Source organism: Macrotis lagotis, chromosome X, assembly GCF_037893015.1.
Source record: "Macrotis lagotis isolate mMagLag1 chromosome X, bilby.v1.9.chrom.fasta, whole genome shotgun sequence".
Lineage (NCBI taxonomy): Eukaryota > Metazoa > Chordata > Mammalia > Peramelemorphia > Peramelidae > Macrotis > Macrotis lagotis.
This window is the reverse complement of record NC_133666.1, coordinates 388,157,498-388,173,471: the sequence shown is the minus strand read 5'-3', so window position 1 is coordinate 388,173,471 and position 15,974 is coordinate 388,157,498. Positions and strand designations below refer to the sequence as shown.

Below are 15,974 nucleotides of genomic sequence, written 5' to 3'. Positions count from 1 at the left end.
CAAATCCAATTCATGACCTTGTCATGGTATCACATTCCTTGATGTCATGGTTTTCTTTGAGAAAGAAGGACAAACATCATCATCACATAGTATTAATATATTTATATTAATGTTTATATTATATATGTGTATGTATGTGTAAGTACTCATACACACACACACATACACACACACACACACACACACACACATATATATATATATATGAACTTTAAATTTCCTAAGTAACTTACGTTTAATGGAAGTCATGTAAGTTCTCTAAAAAATAATTTTTTTCACTTTGATGTTATATCACCAATGCTTAGAACAGTGTCTTGCATAGAGTAATCAATAATAAGTCAATCAGTCAAAATTTATTAAAAGCCAACTAAGTTCAACCACTGTGCTGAGCATGGGGAATAAAAAAACAAGCTAAAGACACTCCCTACTTTCACTTCATTAATAAATTTTGATTAATTAATTGGTCAACTCATTGTACATAATCAGATATTAAACAGAAATTTCTTTAAGGGATTTCTCAATCTGTTGGGGGAAATTAAATTATAATTAAGAAAAGTGATGAAATGTTCAAGGATTAACTCTTTAAATACATAAAAATATGCCCTATATTTCTGGATAGCTCTATGCTAGTTTTCTAATCTGATTAAATTAGCACCCATTTACTACTTATATTCTCAAGATATTATCATTTTTATTTCTCTCCAAATAGAATGTTGAATAGAATCTCATAATTCTCTTCAGACAAGCAGAGACAGGTAGGGGAAGAGATCTGGTATAATTGTGGAAACATACTACAGACAACTGGGCCACAAGTAAAATTGGACAAATTGATTCACAAGGGAATCAACAAGCTGACATAGAAGAAAAATATTTTATTGATGGGGAGCTTCAACTACCCAGCTATCTTCCAGATATCTCAGCACATTTGACTTGTCTTAATTATAATTTTCTCCTTCTGAAAACAGAGAGAATATGAAAAAGAATTGCACTACTGGATTTTATAATAATAAGTACTCATTGGTTGGAAAATTTATGTGCTGAGAAGCTTGGAAAAATATGCCCACTTTTTCCTAGCATTTCCTTTTGGCTTGTATATGTTTTCATTTCATTTCATAGGATCTTTGATCTCTATTCTGAGTCCATTTACTCATATCAATACTAAATTAGTTGGATACTTAATCAGCATAGATGACTGAAACTCACAAACTCTGAAACCCAAAAACCTCTGCCAGTTAAGACTGTGGAAGCATACCGTTCTAGAACTTGTGATGTTATATGTGAAAATCAGTAAATAGAAAGTGGTTTGTTGCTGTTATGGGTACCACAATTAATTAATGAAAAAGTAGGGAATGATTAATTTATTTAGTAAATGAATTTCAAAAGTCCAGGAGATTTCTAAGAGTAGAATAACTCTCCTCAAACAGAGAAAGATTTTTCACTCATCAATGAAAGGGATTATCAAGATTTCTAAGCAATATGGAATATTTCTATTATGTTTTATCTCTAATCATTTATCAGATGAAAAATGCTTACTTTCTAAATTTTAAGAGAATTAGCATGTTTAAAAAAGGTAGAGTAGGAACAGAAGTACTTAACTTGGAGTGAGAACACCTAGTTTCATCTTGTAGTGTTACCTTTAACTTGCTGTGGAAAATTACTTAATTTCTCTAAATTATAAGTTCTTCATCTGAACAGCAGATCACACAAGACCACTGTGAAAATCAAAATGAAATAGCACTAAGAGAAATATCTTGTAACCATAAAACACTCAGAATTGTCATATTTTTAAACCTTCTTTTCAGACAACCAGAATTGTTACTTTCAGTCAGTCACCATATATTTAGAACATCCAATGTCCTATGCTAAGTAAGCACTTATGGTGAAGCATCAGTTCCTAAGAGGATCACATTTGAACACAAAAAGAAAATTTGAGAATTAGTATGATCATAAATGACAAATTCCATGTGGAATAGAATCTCAAAGGGAAAGGAGAACCAAGGGAGACCAGAGGCAGAAGATAGAATTCAAACATGATCATGAAGATAACAAAAGAAGCTCTGAATGGAAGAGAGGAAGGAGAGTGTTCCAAATATAGGTTACAGTTAGTGAAAAAGCAGAGAAAAGGGAAATAGGATATCACATTCAAGAAAAAGGACTTCAAATGACATGTTTTGGTGATTATGAAGTAATTATAGAGTCACTATTGTTTAATTAGTATGGAGTTGGAAATAATATGATCAGGCTTATGAAACTGAGAGGACAATAGGTTTGAGAGACAGACTTCGGACAAAGAAAAAAGTGGAAAGCTTTTTCTATTGTAATATAATATTCATGAGAGCCAGGACCATGTATGTTCATTTTTATATCTCTTCCACTATTTTAACAATATATGATGATGTAATTGGTGTTTGATAGATATTTATTGACTGAAATATTATCACTTTTATCAGAGTCTCTTGACTCCTTTCTCATATCAAAGTCCAGACACATTTTATAAGTTCTCACTTTTTTTGATACTTTCCCATATCTCATATGAGACAAGGATAATAAATACCTGGAATTTTCTCTATAAATATCAGTAGTTCCCCCTTTAAGCACTCAGGCATATACACATTAAACATTTAAAAAATTATTTACTTGATAAAAGGAAGGACTTGACCTCAAGTACAAAGGGTATGAATATATTCTTTGCTTTCCAACCATCCCCATTCTCCCCCCTCCCCATCCCTCCCAAAGATCTAGTCTTTGAGCTAATAATGCCATTTTGAAGGGAGTTCTAGGAAGAGTAATGAGAATTTATACAACTCTACTACTCACCATGGAAGGAACTGTGGATCTTCCATGTTTCTGTCCTCAGTTCAGCTTTGTTTTTCCCCATATTTTGACTATATTTTTCAGGAGAGGGTGTCTATTTCTGAATAACTAGACTTTAGGAATATTACATTGGAATAGTTGCACATAGCTTTAAGACCATTTTCTCCCCTCTGTGTCTGGAAGAGTTCTGGAATATTTAAACTTTCTGTACTTTTACACAAGATTTGATAACCCCAACCTACATTTAGTGTTTTGCCTACTACAAGAGACATCATATCCTTTTCTTCCTGCTTGACTAGATCTCCGTTTTCCATTACCCAAATATAAGTAATTCTGTCCTATTTATTTCCTCTCCCCTAAATCTAATTTCTGGACAATACTTTGTTTACTAACCTAGCAACTCTTACATAGTCTTTTTGAGGATTTGGAAAGAGCCCCCCCGAGCCCATTGGCCTATTAACATCCTATATTCCTTACAAAAACTATACTGAGTCATATCTCAGTTATTTTTCAAGGAAGGGTCAGGAAGAAGAACTAGTTACTTTAATTTCCTTAACTTAGATTGAAAAATACATCCTTGCCCAAAGAAGCTATTAGTCATCACTGGATATTGAAATAATGACTACCACTAAAATTCCCAGTAAATTCAAAAATAGTATTGGGAAAAGTCAAATTTTATAGAAGATATTCTGACAGATAGCAAGGGAAAATAGAATCAGAAGACCCAAAAGAAAATTCAGCTCTTCAGTATCCCAAACATCTGCATAATGTTAACCAATATACAAACAAAAGTGCTGGGCTGCCTAGTGTTTATGAATATAGAATAGAAACAAAAGCTTGCCTCCAATGAGAAGTGATGGTAGGTTTGTCAGTAGTGGGATCACTACTCCTGGGTTTTGCTACTCTGTGCTCTCTAATAGCACTACAGAAAGTAGAACATCTGTTTTGACTGAGCTTGCCTACACCTTTTAATAAAACATGAACACTGCAATGCCCTTTCCATTCAGTTTTTTTCCTAAAGATATGAGATCATGCAAGACAGTAAAGCAAAGTGTAAAACTACCCAAAGGTTTAATTAAAATGCTTCAAAAGGAGAACTTTATTAATATTTGATATTCCTCTTCTAGTAAGGAGTTCTGGCACACCAAAAAAAATTGTCTAAGAATGAAGCAGTTCATTATCCCAATGTTGTTGATGCTAAAATACAATGTCATTTTCTGCACTATTCATTGATGGTTCATTTCATGGAACTGAGCCCAAAAATGTGTTTTATTTGGTAAAGCATATGTGAATTTCTTGGCATAGGACCTTCTCAATGAGTACTAGTCATTAGGATGTTAAGTTACTTGCCTAAAGTAATAGAGACAGCATTTTGTCAGAGGGAGGAATCAAATTTAATCCATCCCTCTTTGAATTCAGGTCAGGTCTGCTAGTCAAAATTCTCACACACACAAAGTACAAAAGTAAATGAGGTACAGAAGAATTAATTAATTCTTTTCACTTACCAGTGGTAACCACTGATTGGCAATCATGCTATTGTAGATGATTTCACTCTGGAGCCAAGTTCTGATTTTGCTTGCATTCTATCATCCTCATTCTTTTCTCTATGGAATTTACAAGAAGTCCAGGAATGACCCAAATGTAATCTGATTGGAGCGTCCTCATCTCTGCTCCCCAGAATTAGCACTTCAGTGCAGAATCAAGGAAAGTCAGTCACATTAGTCCTAGAACTCTCTGCAGTATTCCAAATCACCACAGGAGGCTTCAAGTTCCTAGATACTATCATTCAAATCTCTCCTAAACACAAACTTATTCCTATTATAGACTTAAGTGCAGGCTGAACACACAGAGCCTGACATTATTTGTGTCTCTGTTTTTCAGCATCTCTCTTTCCTTCTCTTCTTCCCTCTTCCCTTTGCTCATTCTTTCCTTCTCTTTTTCCCTCCTTGTCTTCTTTTTCAACTTTTTTCACTTTCTCTATTTCTTTTCCTTTTCTTCTTCCCTCCCTTTTCTTCCCCAACCCCTCCTCCATTCCCAAATCTCACTCTCAACCTAGGTCTCAAAACTGACTGAATACTTGCAACATGGTCACCTTACAATAAGACTCTGTTGCTTGAGTTCTTCCCTCCTACTTACATATACAAGGGGACACTGTATATCACTGGAAACTTCTCTCAAACATTAGCTTCAAGGAAAATATCTAGATATTTTCAAAATAGCCCAGGGTATAACTCCTATTTGGACAGCAATGTGCCCCAAAAGCCTCAGGCACATGACTCAACTCTGTTTAGATTTTATCAATTCTTTTAGCAATGGGAAAAAGTAGGCCACTGGGAACCTGAAGATATATGCAAAGATAGACAAAGAAGAAATACCTTTACTGTCTCTGCTCAGGTGAAGATAACTTGTACAGGTCTCTGCAAATGAAGCACCTTGAGGGTACAAGCCAGTAAGGAAGCTCTTATCGATATATTATGCTATTATCAAGACTATCTAACTCTAACATCTTTTCTGAGACTCATGCCTTTTATTGATGCTCCACTCAATTAAGAAATTCATAGATTTATATTTAGAAGTAGAATCACAGGGCCTTTAAAGTTTTCTCAAAATTCCTACCCTGGTATGACAATACACTTCCATAATTCCCCTTTTGCCATTTTTTTCTCATAAAATATATCTGTACCATTCTATCTCCTTATACACATACAAGCTATTTCCTATTTTCCAACTTTCTTGTTACATTTAATCTCTGTGGTTCCAGACAATAGCACACTGTCTACCTTAGTAGCAATGAACCTTCAGAAAAATTCTGGCTGCCTTTTCTTTGTACATTGCCAGAGGGAATCTTTATTTCCTACCTATAAAACAATAAACAAGAGGTGTTCTTCAGAGAGAAAGAAGTGAGATAGCTCTGAGGGCATCAGATATGAAAGGAGGATAATGCTATAGTCTTCACTGATTGACAGGGATGATGAGGTAGAAAACTACTTGGGATTTTTCTGCTTAGTGTTTTTAGCCATTAAATTTCTGATAAATCTATGATGTTACTCTCCCATTTCATGAGAAAAGAAACACATGAATGCTTGTGATGCTTGATTAAAAATTGATTCCTTCGAAGGAACCCTCATAACATGATTTCTTGAGTAAAAACTATTTTTGTTTTTGTTTTTGCAAGGCAATGGGGTTAAGTCCAAGGTCACACAGCTAGGTAATTATTAATTATCTGAGGCCATATTTGAACTCAGGTCCTCCTGACTCAAGGGCTGGTGCTTTATCCACTGCCATCTAGGTGCCTCTAAAAATTATTTTAAAAATTTATTCCTGAATATACATACCAGCATTGAATTTTTGCTACAAAAAGAGGCAATTTCAGAAATCAAGGCAAAGATATATGGGAGAGATACTGTTGCTCCCTTTTCTGGTCCACAATCAGCTATTCATAAAACAAAGAATAGTCTAACTTTAAGCCAAAAAAATCCTTATATACATAGCTGATAAAGATATATAATGTCATCTGAATCAGAGCAATTTTTGTTTATTTTTAGGTGGGATTTTTGGCAAGACAATGGGGTTAAGTGGCTTGCCCAAGGCCATCCAGCTAGGTAATTATTAAATGTTTGAGGCCATACTGAACTCAGTTACTCCTGACTCCAGGGCCAGTGTTTTATCCACTGTGCTACCTAGCCACCCCTTGAATCAGAGCAAATATTAAAAAAATTCATTTATTTCTATTCTGAGAAAAGAAGATTATAATACGCAAAAAATATTTTACTCTCTATTTTGGATTATCAGAGACACTATTTTTCAGAAATGCCACAAAATTATCAGAGACACTATTTTTCAGAAATGCCGCAAAAAAGGAAAAAAACAGTTTTTATAACTCCTATAAGGGATTATCCATCATATTCATGTTTCTGGTAGTCAAGAGGTGAGAGTTCAACAGAAAGGACTAAAAGTTGCAGCCTCTTTGGGGCACATTACATGCAGAAGACCAATGAAGTGGAAAAAAAAAACTTTTTTCAATCTCCTAGCCTCTTTTTTCTGAAGTTGTTTATTCAAAGTCCAGGATATTCCAAACCTTGGACATTTAAATTGATTTAGTTCATTTGTACTCCATTATTATTTTGAAACTTTTTGGTGATTTACAAGAGAGTTTTAAAACCTAATTGGTGTACCTGAGACATTCCAATGAACCAATTAATTAGTATGTCAAATTATTACAGCACAGTGAAGCACTATGGAAATGCAAAAGAATGTTATATGAGGTTCAGGGGAAGAGGCATGGAAATAATCAAAAATAGTCTCAAATTTGATACAAATATACACAGCTGGCAGAGTTTTGGTCACCAAGAGATGAACATGACTGAAAAAAAAGAATGTTTGCAAAACTATTAAGGATATGAATTCATGTCCTCAATAATTTTCCTGTTAAATAAATACAAATTGAAAAAAAATAACAGAATTCAGTCTCTGATACTGTTTCCCTACACAATAAAATTCTTAGACAGATGCTGCAATCTAGAAAACAATCTATTTCTTATACCTGACAAAAGTCATAACTGACATGTGTAGAGTGTTTCATGTTCATTATCCCTTTTAAGCTTTAAAATAATCCTGTGAAAAAAGGGCAAACATCATTATATACACTTTGCAGATGAGACTCTTGAGGCCTATAGAGTCTAAATGGCTTGTATGAAGTCCAACTGTGAAGCAAACATCAGGATCTATAGTTGGAAGTGTACCGTGGGTAGTTTGATTTGGGAAACATGGAAATTTTGTGGTAATGATTTGTAGAATTTAGAACATAAACTGGTCATATAAATGACTTAATGGAATATTCTCTAGCAAAGGTTAAATAACCATCAAATATACAGATCATATTTTCAAGTAATTGTGTGATTTTGAGTACGAAGAAATAGCAGTTTACTAGTGCCTGGGAGATATTCTACTTCTCATTCCATATATTTAATCCTGATTTATGGACCCCATCCCATCATTTAAAAGGATATTCTCCTCAAAGCTGCTTCCTCAGCATAGGACTGATGTACTTCATAGTTGGGAGATATGAAGCAAGGTAGCACAATAAATTAAAACTACTAAAATCAAATCAGGATTTTTTGATCATTGCCAGTTAATCCAATGCTTTGAGTTCAGTTATCTAAATTAGGTATTAAAATAGCAGGACTACTCAGGTAATAATCCTAATGTTTGAATCCATAAGATATGCTACCTATTGCCTGGGTCTGTAAAATTAGTGAATTGGACCAGGAACTCTCTCAGATTGCTGTCAGATGTTAATCTGTGATTCAATGCCTCAAGTTCAAATCTTCTTACTAGTGCAATTATTCACTATTTACCTTGTTGCTCTGTCATCTATTAACTTCCTCTAAAATTGAAATAAAATTTGAAATTTCTCAAAATGTTTTAAAATATTTTAAATACCTTCTTTTTTTCTAGATTCACATAGTCAAGGACATTATGTGGCTATGTTTATTCATATTTATTACTTTAATCAGAATTTCATAGTTAAAAGGGATGTTATAGACCATCTAAACTAACCAAAACATGAAACATGGAACATTTCTCCAAATTCTCCAATAAATGATCATACAGTCTCTTACTAAATTCCTTTAATCATGCTGAACTTCCTACGTTATGAGGTAAACTATCTCATTTTTGGACAGCTCTAATATTAAGAATTTTTTTCATATTAAGCCAAAAGTCAACCTCCTGTAGTTTCTACTTATCTTTCCAAATTTGGTCATTAAGTCTAATAAGAACAAATCTTATTTTTTCCTAAATTACAATCTCCTGGAATTTAAAGCATCCACTTCCTAAAATCATGCCTTCTCTGCCCTAAGTTAAAGATTCTTATAGTCTCCAATTTAGCTTCTTATATACCATGACTTAAAGGCATCTTTCCATACTGATCACTCTCTTATCTTTACAGGACAGATTGTCAATGTCCATTCTAAATTGTGGTACTTAAAAGTAACCTAACCAAACAAATATGATGTTTCCAGGAGAGAGGACAGCAAAATGACTATTTTATTATTTTCCTTTGTATCTTTTATTACCATTGATTCAATCTAGGATATTGAATAAGTTTTCTAGCTATTGTGTTAGAGTCATACATTTGACATATTTAGAACTTGTGGTATGTTAAAACTCCCACATCTGCTTCACTTAAAAAGGTATCTAGTCACCTATTTCCCATTTTGTATTTGTCAAGTTGACTCTGATCCAATTTTTATGTTAATTAAATTTTATCTTATTAGAGTCAGCAGTGTTCCAAATGATTGAGAGATTTATGGACCTTGAATCTGTCATTCAGAGTGATAGAGATCCCAAATGCTGTTGTTCACAAATTTTATAACTATACCATTTTTGCCTTCAAATTGTTAACTAAACTGCAGAACAGAACAGGACCTAGACACAACCCTATGGTACTGTGAAAAGTTTTCCGTCAAAATGACATAAATATATTAATCAGGATTTCGTGAATCCACTTTGCCAATCATGTCTGATATTTTTTTTAATTATAGTATTTTTCCAGTCCACATCTTTCCAGCTTTTCCTCAAGAATATCAAGAGAGATTCTGTTAAATACTTGCTAATATTCAAGCATTTCTGAGTATGGAAGTGTTCTATCAGATTATTTATCCTATTTTTTTAAAAAAGAATTGTAGTTAATATGACATGAAATGAACCTGATGAACTTATATGGACTACAATCAAATATTTCTTGCCTTTAATTGAATAACCTATTTCTTTTATAATATCAGAGAATTTTGTCAAGTCAAAATTAAATTAACGGACTTTAAGTTAATAGACTTAAAGCAACAATTGACAATATAGATAGAACACTAGACTTATGTATAGAGTTATGTATGGAATAATTCAAATTCTGCCTCAATTATTTAATAACAACTCAATTAACAGCATTTAAATCTCAGCTTTTTCCCATGGAAAATAGGGGAAATTATATACCTATATGACCAGATTGTTCTTAGGATAAAATGAGATAATACATGGGAAAAATTTTGCAAAATGTAATGTCTATATTGAAGTTGGTTGTTGTTGCTGAGAACATAACCTCTGTTATCTATATTAGTATTTTGATGTTTGTCCTTTATTTTCAAGAAGACCATGACATCATGTAGGTGATGCCATGACAAGCCTCACTTTCTCCTCCAGAGTCATTATAGGACCAGTGGTCAGGTGAATCAGGACTAGTGCAGATGGCCCTGAATGAGAAGCAATCAGACTTAAATGACACAGTATGGTGTGAGGCTGAATTTGAACATCTAACCGCTCTGCTATTTTGCAATTTTAACTGTTTTCTGATCCATTTTCCTCTATTTTCCTCCCCTTTTCCAAACTGAAGGTCTTTCTTCTTGGTAGAAAAAAACTCAAAGTCAAAATTAGAATTGGGAATCCAAGAAATATAGAATCTCAGGGATTTTGTTTTGTTCAGCCTGGAATTAGACAAGACCCTTACTTAAAAAAAAAAACACTTATTTTGTTCAGTCTCTCTCTCTCTCTCCCATAAACCTTCTCACTGAGGGAAAAATTAAAGGAAAAAAAATCTTAGGAAGAAATAAAAATAATCAAAGGAAAATAATTCTCACATTGAGAATATGTGTGTATGAGAATGTGAGTATGTTGCATCTCACTATGCAACCTGATCTCAACATCTCTTTGCCAAGAAGTGAATGGCATGTTTCATTAATAGTCCTCTGAAATCTTGGTAACTGCATTCATCAAAAATCTTAAATCCTTCATTTATTTCTATAATGTTGTTATTACCTTTTTTAATTTTTATTTCTATTCTGTTCATTCTGTATATTTTGATACAAGTATTGCTAGCTGTATTTGAAATCATTCACTTTACTATATCCCAATACTTTTCCATCACATGCAAATATCATATTTTGCTCAACAATATTAAATATATGTGTATGTGTGTATAGATATATACATATATAAAACAAGGAATCTTTTCTATTTTCTTAAATCTTTTTAGGGCATAAAATAGTTATATAATTACTGGGTAAAATGATATATATGGTTAATGACTTGGAGGAATAGTTCCATATAGCTGGACCAATTCACAGCTCCAACAAGGTATTAATTTATCCATTATACAGTGAGCTCTTTGAAAGTAGAGACTTGGCTTTCCAGCCGAGCCAGTACCAGCAATGACTGCCACTCTCCACCCCTACCTTAGTGCAGTGCAGGCCAATCTGCAGACTGCCCTCTGCCTGGAGAACTTCTCCTCCCAAATGGTGGAGTGGCACAACAAGCCCGAGGTGAAATTCAGGAGTAGCAAAGCACTCTTGTAACAGCCTGTGACCATCAGCAGGAATGAGAAGGAAAAGGTTCTCATCGAGGGTTCCATCAAATCTGTCAGAGTCAGCATCGCTGTGAGACAGGCTGATGAGATTGAGAAGATCCTTTCATACGTCTCATGATGATGAGAGCAAAGAACTTCCTCATCTTGCTTAGGAAGCCTATGGAGGGTTATGATATCAGTTTCCTGATCACAAATGCAAATGTACAAACACAAACTGGTGGACTTTGTGATCCACTTCATGGAGGAGATTGATAAGGAGATCAGCGAAATGAAGTTGTAGGTCAATGCTTGTGCTCGTATTGTGGCAGAGGAGTTCCTCAAGAAATTTTAGTCTGTCTGAACACTTGACTGCTTCCTCTTCTCATCCTTTCTCCAAAACTGGGTCTCCTGCAAGACCCAGTGGGCCAACCTGGCCTTCCATGTTCAGTCCCCTGGGCTGGGAAAGTTTTTTTTTTTTTTTTAATGTCTTGAAATTTAAAATTTTGTGCTTGTAGACCAAAAAATAAAAAAAAAAGAAAGAAAAGAAAGTAAGTAGACTCCTTTTTGCCTTTCTTTGAGTTTCCAAGGCTTATTATAGCATCTACCCCCACCCAGCAGGTAGTTTCCCCTTTCCCTGTTTGTGATCCTCTAAATTGTTTATAAAATAATTATTTATGACTGTCATGTATCCATTTAGAGTTTGTGCCTGTATAAAGTTTGAGGTGTTGCCATATGCATAGTTTCTGCAGAATTACTTTCTAACTATCTCAGAAGTTTCTACCAAATATCAATATTACTGTAGTAGCTGAGGTCTTTCACTTGGCTCCCAAATCCATGTGATATCTAGTCTGTTCCAGATTATTTTGATGAATATTGCTTGGTAGTATAGTTTGAGAACTGGTATAGTGAATCTTTTTTTTCCATTTTTTTTCAATGAGATGCTTGATGATTTTGTCATTTTGCTATTATTTTTCTTACTCTTTAAAGTAATACTTTAGTGGTATGATTGGGATGGCACTAAATAATTAAATAATTTGGGTACTTATTGTCATTTTTTGTATTGAAAGTCTATCTATGAATAATATCTGTCTTTTCTACTATAATTATAAGATTTCTTTTCTTCCACAAATTATATTATATAACTATTCATATAGTTTTTGTGTATATTTAAATTATATTTCTAAGCATTTTGAATATTATATTTTAATTTAAATGTAATTATTCTAGTTCTTACAGTTATATTTTGTTGATAATCTGAAATCATTTGCATGATTTCATTTTGTTATTATTTTACAAAAGTTTATTAACTATTTCAGTTACTTATATTTGATTCTGTAATTTTCTTTAAGTTAAACATCACATCTGCAAAAAACATAATATTGTTTCAGCTTTAGTTAAGTTTTTCCCCTCTATTGCTTTTTCTTATCTTGTCATAACTAGTGCTTAAAGCATGATGTGACATTGTTGAGGTGGTATTGAACATCTTTACTTTGCCCTTGGTAATACTGGGAAAAAACCCTGACTTATCCTCTAAACATATAGTGTTGATCTTTTAATATAGATAAAAATACTTGGGGTGGCTACATGGTGTAGTGGACAAAGCACTGGCCCTGGAGTCAGGAGTATCTGGGTTCAAATCCGGTCACAGACACTTAATAATTACCTAGCTATGTGGCCTTGGGCAAGCCACTTTACCCTGTTCACCTTGCAAAACACCTAAAAAAAGATAAAAATACTTGAATTAAGAAAAAAATTATGTGTATTCCTGCTTTCCAGTATTGCTTTGAATAAAAAAAGCAAATAAGCAGTGCATCCCATCAAAAGCATTTTGTGTAATTGTGATGCAATTATGTGATTGCTATTGTTCTTAATATGGTCAATTATATTGATAGTTTTCTGAATATTGAACCAATGCTGCATTCTAAATACTAATCTAGTCTGGTTTGTGATGTGTTGTAATAGTTTCATTGATAAAGTTGTATTTATAATATTTTCATCAGGGATCTTTGGATATAGTATAACCTTTCTCTACTTTGTCATATTTTGGTTTTTCTTTCAATCCTTGAAGGAATTTGATGGAATGTTTTATTACAATTTATTTTAAATAGGTGTTATAATATTGGAAATTATTGTAGGTTGATGAAAAGTTCTTGCAAATCCAACGACTTAGGGGTCCACACTAGGGAAAGTAGAGCACAGTTATAGTTTGTTCAATTATTTTTTTTCTGATGAAGTTAATTTTTATCCACATCTTTTTTCTGGTTATTTTGATAAATATTCATTTGATTTAAGTTGTCAGCTTGATTGGAATTTTATTGTGAAATTACTGTCTACAAAGTTCTTTTTCATTTGTTATGCCCTTTTCTCTTTTGATATTTGTCCTTTATTTTTTCTCTTTATTTTTTTTAATCAAACTAAGCAATGGTTCATTTTATTTGTTATTTGAAAAATAATTTTTGTTTATTTCAATATTTCTTTTAATTTTGTTCCTCTCTGATCTTCAAGTTTTCTTTTTTGATGTTTATTTGGGGTGTATTTTTCTCTAGCTTTTTTTTGTTTGTTTTATGATGAGATTTTTGTTTATTTATTACTAATGATCTCATTTTTGCCCAAAGACTACAATTGTTTTGCAAAAAATAAGAAGTTAATATAATCCCATTTTTGTCTTCTTTGCATGGAATTTTGGAATAGATTGCTTATGGGTCTGTCTTCCTCAAAACTCTTCCTGCTCCAATCCATATTCTATTCAAGCACAAAAGTGATTTTCCTAAAGTACAGATTAAATCATATTACCTTCTTGCTACTCAATAAATTCAACTCCAGTGGTCCATGGTGTCACAGGATTAAATGCCAAAATTCTCTTTTGGTATTCAAAGTCCATTCAACTACATCCTACCTTCTTGTCTTTTAGACCATATTTCCTACTATATACTTTGATGCATTGATTAAGGTAAATAAGAGAAAGACCTCGATTTAAATGACCAAGTTCAACCACTGCATCCAGGGTCATCTCCAAGCATCCCAAATCAAATCGAGCCACTGGATCCAGATGGCTCAGGAGGAGAAAGTGAGACTGGTAACTTTGCACAGAACCCCCTCACTTAAATCCACTTCACTTGTATATAATGGCATCACCTTCATGATGTCATAGCATTTCTTCTTCCAGATGAAGGACAAACATCAACTTTGATCCAATGACACTGACCTCCTGACTATTCTCTGCTCTAAGAATTTTTTCCTACTTTCCTACAAGTACAATGTTCTTCCCTCTCTGTTCTAATTGACTTCCCAGGCATTTAATTAAAATCTCATCTTTTCCTGGAACCCTTTCCCAACTTCTTTTAATTCTAGGGCTTTTTCCTCTTAATTGTTTTCTTTTAATACATTGCATAGTTTACTTTGCATATATTTGTTGCATGTGTTTTATTGGGTAATAAGCTCCTTGAGAGCAGGGACTACCTTTTGCCTCTTTTTTGTATACTCAGAACTTAGCAGTGGCTGCCACATAGTAGGGATTTAATTCTATGCTTTATGCTTTCATACTTTTTCATTGCAGCATTATACTAAAATTTATTGTATAAACTAATTTTGTTTTTAAATCTTAATCTTTTGCTTTTTTGAAATATAACATTCTCTACTTATTGCTACTTTACTGCTAAGTCTTATTTGAAATTGACTATGATCTTTCTTGCATTCTTTCCTTCTAATTACTTGCAGTCATTAACTGCTATACGGTCCATTCTAATTTTCAAGGAATCTGTTTCATAGACAAAGTTTTGTATTTCTTGTGCTAATTGGTTTACTATCCTTCCATACCTTTCCTCTATAACTCGTTTCTTTTCCAGTTCTTTCCTTTAATAATGTCCTTTCATTTGTAAAATAATTTTTAACTTAAACTCTTATTTCATTTCTTCAAGGAACTCTCATTGTGTTTTTCTTTTACCCTTTCCTTTTTGAAAATTTTGAATTAAACTCTTTTTTCTAGGTTTATGTCTTGGCATCCCTGTTATTATTCATTTTCCAGCATTAATTCTCAAATCATGATATTGCATTAATGAAATTTTATACAGAATTCTTTTTTCAATTTATTTTTATTAAAGATATTATTTGAATTTTACAATTTTCCCCCAGTCTTGCTTGCCTCCCCCTTCCACCTCAAAGAAAGCACTCTGTCAGTCTTTACTTTGTTTCCATGTTGTACCTTGATCCAAATTGGGTGTGATGAGAGAGAAATCAAATCCTTAAAAAGAAGAGAAGGCTAAGAGGTAACAAGATCAGACAATAAGCTATCTGTTTTTTTTCTAAATTAAAGGGAATAGTCCTTGCAATTTCTTCAAACTCCACAGTTCCTTATCTGGATACAGATGGTACTTTCCTTTTCAGGTAGCCCAAAATTGTTCCCAATTGTTGCACTGAAGAAATGATCAAGTCCTTCAAGGTTGAACATCACTCCAATGTTGCTGTTAGGGTGTACAGTGTTTTTCTGGTTCTGCTCATCTCACGCAGTATCAGTTCATGCAAATCACTCCAGGTTTCCCTGAAATCCCGTCCCTCCTGGGTTCTAATAGAACAATAGTGTTCCATGACATACATATACCACGGTTTCCTAAGCCATTCCCAATTGAAGGACATTTACTGGATTTCCAATTCTTTGCCACCACAAACAGGGCTGCTATAAATATTTTTGTACAAGTGATGTTTTTACCCTTTTTCATCATCTCTTCCGGGTATAGACCCAGTAGTGGTATTGCTGGGTCAAAGGGTATGCACATTTTTGTTGCCCTTTGGGCATAATTCCACATAGCTGTCCAGAAGGGTTGGATGA

The 15,974-nt window shown here is 33.4% G+C and overlaps 1 pseudogene; it reads left to right on the top strand.

The window, feature by feature from the left end:
• The first annotated feature begins 11,015 nt into the window (after positions 1-11,015).
• Positions 11,016-11,501, top strand: LOC141501671 (actin-related protein 2/3 complex subunit 4 pseudogene; annotated as a pseudogene).
• Positions 11,502-15,974: the final 4,473 nt, after the last annotated feature.